This window comes from Pteropus alecto, unplaced genomic scaffold (assembly GCF_000325575.1).
Source record: "Pteropus alecto unplaced genomic scaffold, ASM32557v1 scaffold101, whole genome shotgun sequence".
Lineage (NCBI taxonomy): Eukaryota > Metazoa > Chordata > Mammalia > Chiroptera > Pteropodidae > Pteropus > Pteropus alecto.
In genome coordinates, this window is record NW_006432945.1 from 4,778,653 (window position 1) to 4,795,688 (window position 17,036).

Here is a 17,036-nt window from a genome sequence, read left to right on the forward strand (position 1 = left end):
GACCGAGAGCTAGTGGAAGCGTAGTAGACTCCAGACCTTTGCTCACAGAAGTCTTTGGAACTCCATCTTCAGAGAGAAACGTGGAAATTTTGCTCTGAATGGGACAAAGGCATCCACCGATGAGACTCTTAGAGCTGGCAAGTAGGTCAGATCAGTCCAAAACTAGAGATTGGAGGGAAAGGCGTCACGAAAGTCACAGGCAGAAAGGAGATGGTCGCCATTCCAAAGTGCTATTAGATTTCTTCATAGCTCTTATCACTAAATCAATGCATTTTCTTCATTTTTTTAAAAAAATTTTTTTGCCTATCTATTCTTGGTTTTCCCTTCTGTACTCATCACCCTCAACCCCCAAACTGGAAAGTGAACTTGAGAGTGGGCCCTTGGCCTGCCTTGTTCGCCATTTATATTCCCAGCCCCTGAAACATTGTTTAGTACTTAGTAATGTTCTCATATATTTATTCAATGAAAGAAAATGACAACAAACTCCTATAGTTCTTCCTAAAACCAACAGAGTCCTTACTTTACTTTCCTTCACTCTAGAAAACCCACAGAAGGGTCATATCCAGGGACATCATGGAAGTACCATAATGTATCTACAGCTGCCTCATTGGTGGACAGCCCAGAGCAAAGGACAGACAGCTAGAGACCGGGCCCAGCACCTTCAAGAGGGTGACCGGTGTTAGCAGGGATGAAGGCTGCCTCTGCCACAATGGTCCCCGAATGCTTCAGGGAATTGGAGACAGGAATCTTTGCGGGCAAGGCTGAGCATACTGCAACATATGTTCTTGGTGCTAAATCACTTGCTGGGTGTGCAGGAGCCTGTGGGGGCTGAGGGAGTGTGCTGGAAAACGTTCCCTCTGTCTCCAACTAAGTGGTTTCCTGAGGAAATGAGAAATGGAGGTGGGGTGGGTAGGAAGAAATGAAAAAATTCCAGTAAGGAAAAAAAAAATGACTTTTTTTTTTTTTTGGAAAAGGGAGAGTTATTGGCAGACCTGAAAGTCCAGGACCTCTGTGTATTAGAAATACAAAAAGCTTTTTAAAATAAATAAATAATATTTAAAAACCATGGGGCTGGAGCCAGTAGCATAAGCACTCAAAAGGCAACACTTTTAAACTGAGGGGTTTGGGGAAGAGCTGGGACCAAGTGGTCAGAACCCAGGGCTCATACCCTCCCCCCCTCAGCCTGGCAGGGCAGGTACTTTCTGCCATCCATTAACATAGTTTATAGTTAAATTGCTGGACCCCATGTGGACTGAAAGGGCCTCTTTATCTTTAAACAAACAGATGAGGAAGGAGGCTCTCCCCAACCCCAGCCGAGACCTGTATTTGTGAGACCACACCATGGGTTTTTCCATTCCAGCTATCAATCTTCCCTTGTTTGTGCTTCAAGAGAAAAAAGAGAAGTGCTGGAGGCAGGAGGAGGCATCAGAAAGGTAACTCGGCTCTATTTCAGCGGACCTGGAAATAGGTGACTTGGTCCGACTGGTCTTGAAAATTGGATGGAAATTTGGAAGTATCAAGGGTTTATCTGGGAGCTCTGTGAATCTCCCCCCACCTAAACACCATCCATACTTTCATGCAGCTTTCTGTAACACAAAAGCTGGTCCTTCTGTGCAGGGTCCCTGCCTATAGCTCTATGGGCCACATCTGAAGTGCCAACTTAATGTGTCTGCAGCAATAACAATTGAAGGCAGAACAGAAAGCCCTTAGGTGTCTTCTGCACCAGCACGTGGTAGATGGTATAGAAAAAAATCACTGCCACGATTCTGCCACATTAGAGTTTATAATCTAAGGATAACCCAATGGCCTTCTCAGGGAACATCAAGTATGCTAATAACAAGGTTATTTTTGCTGTGTTTTATTTTGTTTTTATCAAGGTGCCAAGTGGTGGTGAAGATCACAAGATTCTGTGCCAGACAAAACTGGGTTAGAATCCCGGTTCTTTCACCCATTAATGTGTGAACTTGAGCAAATCGTACAACTTCTCTGTGCCTCACTTTTCTTATCTATGAAATGGGGATGAAAATAGCTACCATAACGGAGTTGTTAGAAGGAGAAAATAAAGTAGTGTCCATAACAGGTTTAACACGGTGCCTGCCACAGGTAACGGGTATAGAGAAACAATGGCATTTGCTGAAGACCAAATACAGGCAAGACACGGTTTTAAGCTCTTTGCATATATTACTCATTTTATCTTATAACAATCCTATGCGGTAAGTGCTATTCTCATTCTCATGTCATACATGCGAGGAAACTGAGGCACACTTGCCCGCCATCACGTAGTTAGTAAATGGCGATCTCAGGCTGTCTGGCTCCAGAGACTTTCTCAGAAAGGAAGGTCTAGCTGTTGGTCTAAATAGTTGAGCTGCTATTTTTGCCTAAAAAAACCTGAGTGGAAGATTTCATCACTATCCCCTTCTTCTGCTGACACCAGCAAGTGCATGTCCAAGATCAACTGGACTCTGTCTCCTCGGACGGGCACCACGCTCAGTCTGGATGGATGACCTCTACGAACAGTTACCCTGGCCCTGGCCTGCCGACTGAAACCAGAAGGGGGACAGTTACATAAAGTAACGCTGACTTACATTCTTGAGGCTCAGAGTTGCTTCCAGATCCCCGGAGCCAACACTGAGATTCGTCAGGAAGCACAAACTGACGTCTGATTCATTCTGACCCCCTCGTGTCCCACCATCAGCCTGCCTTGTCCGAGAATCAGCGGGTATTTACTGGTTTGGTTCTGCTACAAGTGCTTCCTCAAGGGAAGACCAGCTCTTTAACGCCAACCCAAAACAAAACAAAACACTAGACAAAAGCTTATAATTTCAGATTTTTGTGAAAAAAAAAAAAGTCTGCACAAGGCTGATGAGAATTACGGAAGAGTTCTTTAAAGAAATTGCTTGATTTTCAAAAATTTAAACACCGTCAAATAAGAGAGTGCTGCCAAAGTAGGTTCTAGAGATTAGATTTAATAAACAAATGACAAAATCTTATAATTACTCTATTTCATACATATAATATTTGCATAAATGAAATGCGGCTCCTCAAATTGTTAAAAATAGTCTCCTACAAACTTGTTTTGCTAATTGCCTTAGGAGCGCTGTTTCAAATAAAAGACAAAAGTCTGATTTTTACATCTAAATTATCCAAATTAGCAGGTATCTTATTACTAGTTTTATGATTATTAGTTCAAAATTTGTTTTGTTTTGTTTTGTTTTTGAAAAAAGATACTTGGAAAATCTGTTGACTAAACCGTCTCTGGAGTCATTAGCATCAAAAGCGGTGAGTAAGATCCAAGGTCATCATCGATACTGCTCTAATTCATGTCCTGTCCTTGCAAAGTCTCCAAACCACTACTACATAGTTTCCTGATCGGAGACAGAAGCCCAAGTTCAAATAAAGAACTATCACTGAATTGTTTGCGGACTCCCCAAAACATCACTTAACTTATTCAGGCCTCAGTTTCCTTCCTCCTATTGTTGATTGAACCATCTGCATAGGTTCCACAGCGATGACGATAATGTTGCTGGCAATGATGGTGCTGATGATGGTGGCAGTGAGGGTGGTGGTGATAATGGTCATGGTTGTGGTGAGGATGATGTTCATGTTGCTCGCAATGATGGTGCTGATGATGATAATAGCTGCTGTTTACTGAGTCTTATCATATGCCAAGGCACTATTCTATGCCTTTGACTTGAATTCACTCACAATATCCTCATGGAATCCCTAGACCAAAGATCTCCTCCCAAATCCCTGTGCATTGTACACTCTTGAGCCAGGGACACTGTGGCAGATTGCATTTTCAAAAAGAAGCCTCAACAGTACTTTCTTATCCTCCAGGCCCTCATACAATGTGTTTTTGACAGTTTTTCCCATCGATAAGTAGGATCTGTTTCCTCTGCTTGAATCTGGGTGGATTGATAACTGTGGCAGAAGTGACGCTATATGACTTCTAAGGCTAGGTCGTAAAATGCATGACAGCTCCTGCATGGTTCTTTTTGAGATGCTTATCCTGAATCCAGCCATGAGGCCACAAGGAGAGTCCCCGTATAAATGCTGCAGCTGACAGCCCCAGCAGGATTCCCCGCCGACAGCCAACATCAATCGCCAGACATGTGAGTGAGGGTCTCCTCAGTGATTCTAATCCACAGTCACTGTGTCACCACCAGCCTTCAGTCTTACCATTTGAGGTCCCAGACATCCATCAAGTCTCTGTTCCTGCTGTGGGCCCATTCCAAATTCCTGATCCACAGAAGTGATGAGCACAGCAAATAGTTAGGCAGCCTACGGGCTCTACGTAACTCTCCCTTAGAGCCTAGACAAGAGCTGGACCTGGGACCTCCTTGTTCCTAGGCCGAACATTTGTGGGGTCTGTGGCAAGAATACAGATGGAGGCCCACATGCCCTATGTCTGGATTTTTTAAAGCTATAAATCAAGCTAACAAACTAGTAATTAAAATTTGCTCTATCATCCTACATAGGTGAAAATTCCTTTATAACATCCTGAAAGGGTCACATTTAAAATCCCCATACTTCTGAGAGCTTCTAGGAGAACTAGCCGGCTGCCCGTGTTTCGCCCCCTTGCCCCATCTCTATCCTCCCTCTCCACCCCACACTGTAACATTGCAATTCCAGCTGGAATGTCCAAGCTCTATCACACCCCGACCCCTCCACCATTACATATAGCCACCCCTTGGCCACCCCTCAGTCCAAGAGGCCCACGCACAAGTGGTGTGGTCCAACCTCAGGAAACGGGGTATGAGCGGGAGGGCAGACACCTACCAGCCTAGCAAGACAGAAGCCACGCACTTTCCAGAGGGGGCTCAGGACCCTTCCTCTTGTCACATGGGGAAGGACACTGCCAGAGGAGGGCCAGAGCAAGGCCCTCTGGAGCACAGGTCCTGTGGCAGGGACCTAAGATAGCACTGCTCGTGGGCTTTTCCTTGACTTGACCTCAGAACTAGAGAGGTTGTAAAGGACACATCCAACCGGACATGTTCCCATAGCAGCATGAGGAGAGGAAAGGCCGTACGAGGGCTCCTGGACTCACTTCACTCTCCGCCAGAGGTTCTACCCCACCCCCAAGCCACGCCCCAGAGGGGGATTGGCGGGACATTGCTGTAGATGGTCTCCCTGTCTCACAGCTCTCTCTCTCTCTTTGACCTTCCTGTTTTTAACAGAATACGCACTTCCAGCTGCATCCTTCATTCCAACTTTGCTATCAGTAGAGCCAGAAGATACATTTTGACCCCCATTTGCCTCCTTATGTATAATTATCAGTCGGTTAGAACTAAAGAAAGGGGGGAAGCACTGGAGACTGATTAGCACCCCCAAACCTCCAACAATCAAGCAGCTCTCGAGAATTCACACCTTTAGATCTTTCGCCCTTGCCCTCTTCTGAATTACACATTTCAGAGTCCTGAGAAGAAGTGGCTGATCCTTCCAGAAAGTATTGCATCAGATGGGGAATGGAAAAGAAACAAGATCAATATCTGGATTTTTTAAAACTATTTCAGTTGTACATATTCTAAAATGTAAAAGCATTAAGATGACGAACAGACTGAGAATTGGTAAAATGGAGAAAAAGACTTATAAAGGGGAACATGGACATGTGTTTCAGGATGGGGGCAGAATTAAGAATAGAGATCGAGACTGTCCTTCTATTCGCCACTCATAGCATCAGGGATACGATGACCCTGATCTGTTCTGTTGGTGAATCCCTTGGAAACACAACGAACCTCACTAAACGTGAAACTCGGCTCACTGTTACCTTTCATTCTTCAACACCATCACTAGACTCTTCCTCCCAAAGCAGATTGTGATTGACTTACATGGCTCAGCATAGTAAGCTACTGTAAGCAGGCATCACTGAGCATGCACCTTACCCAGCATGAGCGACTTAGGTGGAAATTCAGCTGCATTACACTTATTAAAATTGTCTGTCATACTGCAGAATTATTTAGGGTTAAATTGTTATTAAGTTATAACAGTACAGTTAAGTTAATGTGATGACATTAATGGAAGAATTTGTTTCCAATGCAAAATGATTTCCCCAATATGTATGCGTATGTATAAATACATATCTCACATGAACGTACACATCTATGAGAAAAGCTGGGCTGTACATGAGTTTTGGAACCTAAGCAGCAGGCTATGCAGAAATTAAGTTTGCAAAGAGGTTTTCATTATTCCCCACTCTTTTGAATGACGTGTATTCTGAAAATACCTTCTCTTTAGACAAATATGACCTGGTAGTGGATTTTGCTTAAAGATTATTTTGGTTTTCTGGGAAATTTGTTTAATTGATTTAGATTTTGAGTGAGGGAGGAAACTGTGGACTTAAAACCAATTAGATGCTGAGTTATTGAGAAGCCCTGGCTTCCTGAGCTAGAGAAAGAACAGTGGGTGGAGTGAAGCACAGTAAACTTCACTGCCCTCGAGTTGGGGGGTGGGGAGAGGAATAGAAAGAATGAGGAATGGGAACCAGGAGAGAGAAGACTCCTTGGGCAGGCTCTGTCACTTACCAGCGATGCGACCTTGGGCGAGTCACCTTTCCTCTCTGCGCTGTCCTTTCCTCGTCCATAAAATTGTGATAATAAGTCTGCCTTCCCTACGTCAACGGATAGCAGGAAGAAAAAAAAAACAGTAAAATGAATTAAAAAGTTCCTTTTTAAATATAAAATGCATAGTATTAGGTTCCAGCATCACGTAACTGACTTGTAATTTAATTTTCCACATGTGTTGTGTCTGATATTCTCTGCCAGAGTGTAAATTCCATTCGTACAGGAAACAGGTGTATCACAGCATTGGCTTTGCCCATACTAGTGGGGATTTATATCAGTACTAGTATTGGTGTTATATAATGCATATGAATAAATACTAGTGAATGGCTGGAGAATCAGATATTTACTCTTGAATCTTAACCACTGTTAGGCACAAAGAATGTGTGTTATTTAATAGAGGGCAGAAGCGACCTATGTTCCTGAAATAAACATCAAGGCGTTCTGGAATAATTACTGGTGACTTCCTTTTTTCCTTACTTGAGATTCCTGGTTTTATGGTGTTGTGGTTGTTTCTAATGTTTTCTCCCTCTGCTTTCCCTTCACTATTCTCCCCTTGTCTACATTCTTATATTTTCCATCCCCCCTTTTTTCTTCGGCCCCCATTCACGACCTTCTGGGTTAGAAAGGTACTGCCCTGCGTTCTAAAACACTGCTACTCAGACCAGCTGCCATGGCATCCCTGGCCAGCTGTTAACAATGCAGAATCTCGTTAACCACCATCCACCCCACTGCAAGAGCCTAAGTGGTTTGTGTGCACATTAAAATTGGGGAAGCACCGCTCAAAATGCGCACCACACATGTGCACGTGCGCGCGCGCGCGCACACACACACACGCAAGAGCCTAAGTGGTTTGTGTGCACATTAAAATGGGGAAGCACCGCTCAAAATGCGCACGCGCGCACACATGTGCACGTGTGCGTGCACACGCACACACTCACACACACACAGAACAAACTCTTTGCTAACTCACAGATCAAACTAGGTATTATGTGCTGATCATCAATTTATCCTATTACTCACACCATTTGATTCTCTCTTCCTTAATCTAACTCTCCAGTATTTATTTTGTGCCTGTCTAAGCACCTCCTCACAAAGGCTGGCAATGGCAAATTTAGGCAAAGTAGTTTTAACACTATTCTCTCTAGCAAGTTGGGTAAAGAGTTTTGTGAGAAAGGAGTCATGAAGCATATTCTTAAAAGGATTTTAGATTATTTGAGTGTAACCGAGATGTCAGCTGCAGTCATCCGGTCACACAAGGTTTCAGTTAAATTAGCTTAAGCTGACTCTGCGATGTCCCGTGGGAAGTCGAATGCCCTCGAGACGGCCCCACTCCTGAGGGCGCACTTCCCAGGGCCACCGTGGCCCCTCAGCTTGTGTTCAATAAGCTTTTGCCCTTGCGCCCTTCTTTTTAGCCAGCACCTCTTCCCTGTACGCCTCACCCACTTGAACTTGGAACGGCTGCTCCGTCCTCGTTTTCCCCACTCCCGGCAGAGTGCACGAAGGCGTGGATGTTTAGAAGGGTAGAGATGGAGATGGTTTACACCCCAAGCGACTTAACAGGGCCACTGGACACTTTGGTTCTTAAAATTCTTCACCGGGGCTCATTGCTCAGGCTCCTGTTCCCGCCTCGCTGCGCCGCTCCTGGCTCTGCCTCCCTCTCCTCATCTTTGTCTTCCCTCCCCCAAATTCTGTTCCATTTCTTATCCGTGACACGTTGACAACTTTGTTTTGTTTTTGCAGATGCCTTCTAACCCACACCCTCAAGTTTTCCAAGTGTTTTTCTGAACAAAGTTGCTCCCCTACAAAGCCCGCTCATTACAACTGTTTGAATTCCACTTCTGTCATCCCACTGTATGAGGAATACAAGGCCATGAGGGTGTCGTGGTGAGCCTGGACTTTGCTCAAGAGGTCTGGGTGTCTGTGGGGTGAGTGCCCGCAACCGGGAAGGTTAGAATGAGAAGGCGGAGTGATGCATAGAAAACTAATTACAAAAAGAACTTCTTATTGACTTTCTAATCCCTAACTAGCACCCCATTGAACCGATTCTCCTCTTCTCTCCAGGAACACACTGACTTTCCCGAATTAAATACAATCACATTTCCTTTCTGCCTCCCAGGTTCTGTGTCTCACCCACCACAGCCCACAGCTCGTGAAATCTACATGCCAGTGTAGCGCTGGGAGGCTCTGCACACATTCCTTTTCCATTTGAACCTCAAGATCTACTATAAAATGGGAATAATGTTATCTAACAGTGCGACTTCCCCAGTTCGCTCTGCATTTTGGCTGAGATCCCAAAGCTGAGGACAGGAGGAGTTAAGCAGCAACAGAGTCTAGAGACAAGGGTCCGACCACCACGCAGGGATTACTAACGAGGCAAAACTGGGTATGCGCCCTGCAGTGCATCCCCTGCTGCCTCTACGTAACAGGAGACCAGGAAATTGATTTTAATAAGACTAGGGAGGATGGATTTTTTTCCCTTTCTGCTCACCCTCTCAGAGAGGGAAGGGGGTTTCCCTCCTCAAGCTAAGTGAGGGGGCCCTGTGGGCTCCAGGGCAGAGCAAAGGGATAGAGCTCTTGGGAGCAAATGGCCTGTGTTGCCTGACTCTTGCCTGAAAAAAAAAAAAAAAAACACCTAGAGCAAGAGTCTGTTTCAAGCTTCCTCTGATGGCAGGGCAAGTGAAGAGGGCTGTGGGGGGAGCAGCCTGCTCTTCCAGCTTTTGATGGAGCAAGGATGCTGAGTTTTCCTGTGGCTCAGGCTTAAATCATCTCAAAGGAACCTGGCCAAGAGGACTCACCATGCCTGTCCTGTACTGCAGGATGAGATGACTCCAATAGAAAGAAACTTGGGTGTGCCTTTATGCAGAAGGTGACTGTCACATACAGTTAGCTGGAAGTGACTCACTGTGCCAAGGAATGGTACAGTGCAAGATCCCTGATGAGGCAGCAGTGTCTCTAGACAACCCACTAAGATGCCTAAGAAGGAAAATAGCATTTTGGTCCTGCACGGAGCCAACCCCGGATTACACCACCAATGCGTGTCATTCCTGGGCGTGCAGGAAGATTGTCACTTCCCAACTTCACTCGCAATTAACCTAAGTTCTGAGCAAGACTGTAGGTACTCGTGCTAGGGGACACTTCCAGGCCTAGCCACAAAGCCCCCTGCTGGATTCTCCGCTGTTTCTCTTCTCCTGAGAGGGTGAGCACGGAGGCCACAGGCTGAAGATGGCAGAGGCATGAGACAGAAGGAGCCTGGATCCCTGAGTCACAGTAGGGAGAGAGCTGCTCAATGGACATAAGTAACAAAGTTTTATTAAACTAAAATACCAAAGTTTCAGGGATTTTTGCTTTGTTTTGTATTTATTACCAAGTGTGGCTTAGCCTACCCTGACAACGCAGCAGACTTCTATGCCTGGAGCGGTTCTGATCTTGCAGCGCTAGGGAGGGGAGAAGCTGCCGATAAGATGAGATACTTAGAGATTTTATATTAGACTGGAAAATAATGCTTAACGCTGGAATATGCATTGTTTTATGTTATATTTTTAAATTCTGAAATAATTATAAATTCACAGGAAGTTGTGAAGATAATTAAAAAGGTCTCAGGTTCTCTTTCTCGAGTTTCCCCAGATGCTTCCATTTTATATAACTATTGTATAATACCAAAACTAGAAAATCGATGTTGGCGCATTGTGTTTGTACAGTTCTGAATCATTTCCTCACACGTGCAAATTCACGTGGATACCAGTTACCCGGGAGATCAAGGTATAGAACTGCTTTATCGCCACCACGATCTCCCAGGCTGCCCCATTATAGTCACACCCACCTCCCCCATCGCAGCACCTGGGAGGTACCCGAGAAGCGAGGAGATGCCGCACTTCGCTTAACCACTCACTTATTACAGGACATTTTGGTCATTTCCACTTTCGGAACATAAATAAGTAAATAAAGCTGCTATAAACAATCCTGTACAGGTTTTATGTGGACAGGTTTCATTTTTCTGGAGTAAATGCCCAGGGGTATGATCACTGAGTATTACTGTAAATCTATGCTTAGGTATTGTTTTGTTTTGTTTAAAGAAACTGCCAAATTGTTTTCCAGAGTGGCCGTAAGCATTTTAAATTCCCACCAGCAATGTGTGAGAGATCTAGATTCTCCACATCCTTTCCAGCATTTTGCACTCTATTTTTTTAGTTTCATTGTTCTAATAGGTATGTAGTGAGATCTCATAACAATCTTAATTTTCACTTCCCTGATGACTGGTGACGGTGAACATCTTTTCACGTTCTCACTTGTCATCATACACCTTCTTTGGTAAAATGCTTCATCATGCTATTTGTCCATTTCATAATTGAATTATTTTTTTTTTGCTTTTTTTTAATATTGAGCTTTGAGAGTTCTCTAGATAATCTAAATATGAGTCCATTTTCAGATATGTAGTTTGAATACATTTTGTCCCAGTCTGTGGTTTGTCTTTTATCCAACTTATCAACTTTTTTTCTTTTATGGATCATGCTTTTGTGTCATGTCTAAAATCTCTTCACAAAGCCCTAGGTCTCAAAGATTTTCTCTTATGTTTTCATCTAAGAGTTTTATAGTTTTACATTTTACATTTAAATATGTGATCCATTATAGAATTGTACACTTGAAACTTATATAATCTTATTAACTAATGTCATCCCAACAAATTTGATAAAATAAGCTTAAAAACAATTAATAAACACATGACCTATTATGAGTTAATTTTTGGATAATATGTGAAGCTTAGGCTGGCTCGTTTTTTGCCTGTGGATATCCAATTGCTCCAGCACCATTTGTTAAGAAGGCTCTCCTTGCGGTGAATTGCTTTGCACCTTTGTCAAAAATAAATTGATTGAGCTTCTGTGGGACTGTTTTCAGGTTGACTATTTTGTTCCTTTGATCTAGGTGCCTATCTTTCTGCCACTACTACACAGTCATGATTAATATCATTTTTTAATATATAAAAGTGACCAGTCCGGGCTATGGAACTGTCTGACTTCTCATCTAGTAGGAAGGACAGTGATCCAACAGGGTTTGGAGAGAGTGGTGGAAAAAGGTAAATTATCTACCTGCTAAAATTTCACCAAGTCCAGCTTGTTCAATAGGCAATTACAATGATCTGCTTCTCGGAGGGTCTGTGGGGAGAGTGGGGGACTGAACGCATCTCGTCTGAGAAGCATTTAACGATGTGTCTGGTACACTGTAAGTCCTCAATGTAATCGCTGGTCATTAATATTCAACATATCATCATCGACATCATCCATGCTCCTCTCTGAATCCCTTCTAGTGGTTACGCCCAGAGGCCAGCATTTCTATCCCACAAATATCTCTTTCCTACACTTAGAAGATAAAAGTTGCCTTAACGAAAAACAACAAAAAAAATCTGCTTGACATCTGTTAGCTTTCCTCACCCACCTTGCAGGAAAAGGAAATTTATCTAGACAGGGAAGAGACCCAGGGGAGCAGAGGGGAGCGGGCCTTCCCTCCCGACCTTCACAGCTGCCCACCTACCTTGTGCTTTTTCAGGTAAGGAGAGCAAGTTGAGCACCTGGACACTGTGCCCAGATCCTGGCCTCCTGAGCCCGTGCACGGCACGTTTGGGGGACCCACGATGGCCGAGGCAGAGGGAAGGAAGAGAAAGAAGGAGCAAAGACGGAACACACTCGTGCCCTTCCAAGCTCCCTCCGTGGCCTCCAGCGCAAGTCTCTGGGGTCTACATTGGGAATCCCTGAAGCTCAGCCAAACCCACCATGGTCCAGCTTAGCTCTCCCCGCTGAGGACGGGCCTGGGGAACCATGCCAATCGATGGGGTATAAGGATTTTGAGGGCTGGGGTAGCGAGGGTTGCAGCAGCTGGGATGAGGAAAGGGAGAATCATTATTTTTAATTTCAGCAAGTGAATGCATTAATAAAGAGGATGGATGAAATGGGAGCATGGTGGTGGCTGGGGGCTGGGAGGGGGTGAGAGAAAAGTCCACCACTTTCTAAACGTTCGCCTGCAAAGGGCAGCCTGATCTTTGAAACCAGAGTGGAGGATTCTTCAGGTCTGGTAACAGCAAACAGTCCTCACCGCGCCCTGCAGTGGCTGCTGACTGCAGACAGCTTTTTCCCCTTCAACAATAGAAGAGATGGAAAAGAAAAGCTTTCGGCCTCAGGGTTTTTTTTTTTTTTTTTTTTAAATGGTTCTTTCGGCTCCAACCTACATCTAAGAGGGAGGGAGACTATCTTTTGTTATCACTCAATCTCCCTTAAATTTAAGAACAGCTGGGGATATTTTTCATGATTCATTAAATTCACATCATTCCAAAGAAATCTTCCTGCCGATTTATCTTTGCCTCAGCAGTTGGGGCTCCAGGAGTGCGCAGGTTCTTGAATGCCGTCAACCTGGGTTCACTGTTTTGGGCTGAGTCTGTGATCTTTCATGCTGGAATATCTTTTTTTGAGGGTGAAAGAGGAGCGGGAAAGGAATCGGGGTATTGAAATGAATCTTTCCAGTCAATTTTTCCCTTTCTGGAGATAAAGAGAAAGTCATATGGCTGTCACAGCTAAAGACTAAACCCCAGCTAATGTCCTCAGCAGGGAAGAATAATTAGTAAATTCTCTAATTAGAGTCCTGTTTACATTTCTCTTTTCATAGAGGCTAATCCTTGTGTTTAAAGAAGATATTCTGCCTTGATTAAAACCATTGGTTTTAATCGGAGTCACAGCAGAATCCATGATAAATGCAATGTGCTTGGGTCTCGTAAATGTTCATTCACTTAGTCATTCATTCATTGAAGACCAACTATATGCTGAGCGCTAAACACAAATATGACATGATCTCTATCCCTGAGGGCCAAGGCAAGCATAACAAACAGGTTTCATTCTCCATGCCAACTGTCATCCATTGGAGGCAGTTTTCTAGAGCAATCTGAAGCCATTTGCTGGTTCAAGAGAAAGGCGAGCCATTTACTGGATCATTCATCAAGGGGCCTGGAAGGTGGGGCATAATAAAGATACCACCCTAACCCCCGCACCCACCCAGGTTGTTGAACACCCAGAGAGGTATAAAGGGCTTTCAAATGCTCTTCTATGACCCTCACCAGCACAAACACGGGGTGAGCCTGGTTAGAGAGGTGGTTGGTAAAGTCCTGTGAGAGCCCATGGCTCGCTGAGCCCTTGCCTTACCCTTTCGGGGTCTATATGCGAAGGACCAGGCTTAGTCAACGTGTTCACTTGTGCACACCTGTAATTAAAAAGTCTTTACTATCAGAAGTCACTGTGCTGCGTGGGCAGCACAACACAGAGATGACGAGCTCAGGCTCTGGAAACAACCATCTGGTACATTCTAGCTCCGCCATTTTTTTTTTAGCTGAGTAAAATCAGATGAACTACCTAACCTCTCTGGGTCATTTTCTCATCTGTAAAGTGGGGAGAAGAGCACCTACGTGTTGGATGGTTAAGAGGGTTAAAAGGATTCCCATGGTGCCTGGCTCCTAGTAAGTGCCCCGTGCTGACGACCCAGCCCCATGAGGCACCTTAGCTCGACAACTACGCTCTCCTTCCACGCGCCTTCTTGTGGTTTCTCTTCTCTAATAGAATTATGTGCAAGTAGAAAAACAAAATTTGCATGTCTTTATGTTTAGAGTTAATGAGAGCCCACCCCCTCCCCCCACCAAGAGATTTGCTAAAGGCTCCTCTATAAAAATCGAGTGTAACCACATCTGCCTCTTCTGGGATGAAAAAGAGTAAGCTTGTATTTCAACAAGCTTTCAAGGAGCTCGATAACGGTGATACATTAACTGATAAATAAGAAGCCGTGCACAGAGTCTCTATCCCTGAATAAGCATAAAATAAGAAGCAAAAGGAATTCTGGCGAATGATTGTTTACTAAGAATGCTGGGAAACCATCCATGTCGTATGAGCCCTTTCCACCGGGTGGCTGATGAAACCAACCTTTGTGACTTTCTTTCCACGTACGGACCCCTGTAGTGGACACTGTTCAAAAAAGATATCAGACTTGGCTTCTGCCCCCAAGGAGCCTGACTTAGGGGGATCCTACTACACCCATCAAAAGGGATAAACCATTTGCAAAGCTGGGCGTTACCGCGGGGCCTCTGGTTGCTGAAGGAACAGAGAGAGGAGGGGCCCGGGTGAGGGAAGTTCATGAGGACAGACAGTTGGATTCGAGAGAAACGTTAGAAAGACAAGTCACTTGGACTGAGGTCTCAGTGGGAAGAAAGAGAAAGAAACTTACAGGTAATCTACAAGAGACCAAGTTCTCCCAACTCCTTTGTCTCATTTGGTCTCCAACAAACCTGGGTTGATAATAACATACTAAAGACTAAGAGCCTTTAGGTGGAAGATTCCTGAGATTTGAACCCAAATATGGCAGACCCCAAAGCACTTTCCACAAGCTATTTCTCTGGAAGCGCAGAAGTTGAGAACATCACAGGTATAAGGTCTCAGAGATGAAAAGACAATAGCTTCTGAGGAAAAGCTATAAGGATGGAGATGGGGCATGGTGAATGCAGACCCCCTCAGGAAGGTTTGGAAAGGAAGCCCCCAGCAGAAAACATCCTGTGTAAGAAGCAGAAGGCAAAGAGGGGCAAGATTATTGAATGTTTTAGTTTCCCATTTCTTTAAAGTCCAATTTCTTAACTATATGATTTAGTGATTTGGGGCCGAGGCCTTGTAAAGAGACACATCTGCCCCTGAATCCTAACTCTACGATTTACTAGCTGCGTTATCTTGAGCAAGTTACTTAATCTAAGCCTGTTTCCTGCTCTGTAAAACAAGGTTAACAACTGGACCTATCCATAAGGTCGTTGTGAGGCTGACACAATACACACAGGCAAAGCCATTACTTAGTTCTGTGGTCCAGTGAAATGGTCACTATGTTTACCTTTTATAACTTCTGAGCCCTGTCAGCCACCTTACCTTTATGTACCTCTCCAAGGTCATCTCTTAACATCCTCTCCCCAGAATTTTAGCCACACTGATGTTTATTTCATGTCCTCTACGGCAGATTTCTCTCTTGTGCCCCTGTGCCTTTGCACATGCTGTCCTGCCTAGGATATTCTAATTCTTCCTCTTCATGTGGCTGGCTATTTATTAGTTATCCTTCTATCTTAGCATAAACATCCTGCCTTCCCTGGCAAGTTGAGTTATGCTCGAGTGTAGGCTCCATGAAGGCTTAATATGGTATCCCCAGTGACCTCATGCGGTGTCTCCACAGCACCTCATACATCCCACACCATAGTACTTTCTCAATGTGATTACAGGGAACCATTTCCATGCTCGAATGTAGGCTCCATGAAGGCTTAATATGGTATCCCCAGCATTTAACCCAGTGCCTGGCACACAGTCAGCACTTGGTAAATATTTGGAAATAAGCAATTATCTACAATGTCATTGTAGAACAGAGATGGCACCAAACACGCCTTCCTAAGAGCCCACGGTAATAGTAGGTGTTTGCCTAAGCCTCTCACCCCTGGTGACCTACAGCCACAGAGACCTGAGTCCTTCCAAGGGCCTCTTTAACCCCTGTCTCTGAGGCCTTGGCAGAGACCACACCGGAGAGCAATGGACAGTCTATCTTTGGAGGCCACACCCAGGACCAGCAGGACCCTTGTTTAAAAATTATTATAAAGAATTTCGAAATGATAACAGCAGAGCATTAAGCCAAGCACAAGGCCTTTCTCAGCACAGCGTCCTGAGCTACTGCACAGGTCACGTGCCTCAAAATCAGATACCCTGGCCACGCCTTTCTCTACGACCCTGTGTCCAGGAGGATCTCACACATTCTTTCCCACTAGAGCACTAGGAACTAGTGCTATCTAGTCCTATCTCCTCAGGAATCAAATGACTTTTAAATATTACCAACGGGAGTAACAAGATTAAAACTAAGAAATGAATCAGTAATGGTGGAATTTCTGGCCCCCCTGACAGCGGTAATTTTGGATGGGGCTGAAAGGGGAAGGCAAGAAGCATAAATTCCATTACTTTGCTAAAACATCATCCACACATCAGTCTTTTACTTTAGTATAAATGAGTGTATATATAGCACACACATACACACATACCCTAAACTGAGATTTTTTTTCTAACCTCATTATATCCAACAGTAAAATGAACAAAACATTAATATTAAATTATATAAATATTAGTATAAAATATTAAGTGCTGAGGCTTCATATTAGTAAAGAGATGAGAAATCTTCCATCAGAATATGTACATGGAAGCAAGTAAAACAATGGACTCCAGAATTGCAAACGTTAGACTGCTGTAAACAGATACTCTATAATAATGGAATGCCATGTGGTTTCAGAAGACACTAAACTTCCGTGGTTCTTGACCCTGTCTGCTCATGAGAGTCACTCTGGAAAGCTTCTAAGACACTCTGAGGCCGGGGCTCCAGATCAACTGAATCAAAATTTCCAGAAGCCTGGCTGAGGCAGCAGAAGTGAGAACCGCTACCCTC

The 17,036-nt window shown here is 44.3% G+C and overlaps 1 long non-coding RNA gene across 3 annotated transcripts in view; it reads right to left on the bottom strand.

Annotated features, from left to right (window-relative positions):
- Nucleotides 1-17,036, bottom strand: part of LOC107195386 — a 126,061-nt gene that overhangs the window by 3,909 nt on the left and 105,116 nt on the right. For all 3 annotated transcript variants that reach the window (XR_003045095.1, XR_003045094.1, XR_003045092.1), the window contains one exon: nt 6,522-6,607. This is a non-coding gene — a long non-coding RNA (uncharacterized LOC107195386). The remainder of the gene's footprint in view (nt 1-6,521; nt 6,608-17,036) is intronic.